This window comes from Mastomys coucha, unplaced genomic scaffold (genome assembly GCF_008632895.1).
Source record: "Mastomys coucha isolate ucsf_1 unplaced genomic scaffold, UCSF_Mcou_1 pScaffold15, whole genome shotgun sequence".
Lineage (NCBI taxonomy): Eukaryota > Metazoa > Chordata > Mammalia > Rodentia > Muridae > Mastomys > Mastomys coucha.
Genome location: NW_022196897.1, coordinates 145,141,531 through 145,142,872, shown reverse-complemented (window position 1 = coordinate 145,142,872; position 1,342 = coordinate 145,141,531). Strand labels below are relative to the sequence as shown.

General features: G+C 49.7%; 1 non-coding gene across 1 annotated transcript; it reads right to left on the bottom strand.

The window, feature by feature from the left end:
- Positions 1-983: 983 nt before the first annotated feature.
- Positions 984-1,115, bottom strand: LOC116092762. The gene has a single exon (XR_004119473.1). It is a non-coding gene; the product is annotated as a small nucleolar RNA SNORA17 (small nucleolar RNA).
- Positions 1,116-1,342: the final 227 nt, after the last annotated feature.

The following is a 1,342-nucleotide window of genomic DNA, read 5'->3' as shown; positions in this document are numbered from 1 at the left end:
CTCTCATGTGTGCCACTGCCCAACAGACAAGAGGCAGGGCCAACTCTCCCACACTCTTGCCCTCAGGGCTCCTTACTCTCAACACCCACATCCAGAAACAGCTCTACTGTGCTGCACATGCAGAGCCTGATCTTCCAAGTCCTGCAGCAAATGTGGGGTAGGGCCAGCTCTCCTATTCTGATGACCTCAGGGTCAGCTCTCCTGCCTGTGCTAGGTGTGTCCTAGGTGGCAAGGTCAAGGAAGAATCATCTCTCCCTCACCCACGGCACCGCACAACAGAAGTGATAGGGCTAGCTCTCCCACGTTCATGCCCTCTCTTAGGGTCAACTCACCTATGTACTCTACCATCAGGGTCAGCTCTAGTGCGCTGCCCAGGTGAGTGAGGTTCAGGAACCACTACAGGTGGCTAGAGGTAGAGTCAGCTCTCGTGCTCTCATCGCCCCAAGGTCAGCTTTCTCACGATGCCCAGGTGAAGGATGGGGCCAGTTCTGCACACCATTCAGACATCAATATGTCTAGGACAGCAGCCTAGAGCAGGGATGACTGCCTGGCCTTTGGTGGTAACTGACCCCTGCTGCTGCAGGGTCATGGACCCAGACATGGCCCCTGATGGCAGCACAGGCCAGAACTTCACCATGGTCCCAAGTGATATCACCAACTCCTCACATCAGTCTGTTTCCCTCAAGTCTCTACTCTGCCTTTCTTGATTGTGCTCACACACTTTTGTTTCTATCTCATCTATTTCTCCACTACTTACTTGCTCATCTTAGTGATTTCTGGAGTCTCTCAATGTCTGGGATTGTCTCCTGAGTGCCCTCAGGAGTGCTATGCCTTGCTCGGACATTATGGTACTGAGTAGGGGTCATCTCAGGCATGGTCTTCTCTTCTCCCCAGGCCTGTGTGTTGCCTGACAGTAGGCTAGCTCCTTGTCCAGACATCCTGGTGCTGGACTGGTGGTCATCTTAGACTCACTTTTTTCAGGGAATGTTAGGCTACTAATCATTCAGATGTTCATAAGTCATAACACTGAGCATAGATATAGCCTCTCTCCTCTCTGCCACCTACTGATGTACGTGTGACACAGCAGCCATATCTGCAAGGCTTCTAGGGGCAAGGAATATATGCAACTTTCTTAAAGAGAATAAGATAACCTCTCTGACATAGTGCTGCTCAAGAATAAAATCATATCTAAACATCAATGTTCAACAAGACCCTAGAACAGACAATTAGAATAGGGAGACATGTTCAACTCATTAGTAGAGAGAGGTTCTGATGGTGCTTGGCTCAGTGAAGAGAACACTGAGGACTGTTAGCATGTTTTTATTCATAGACAGGAGACTAG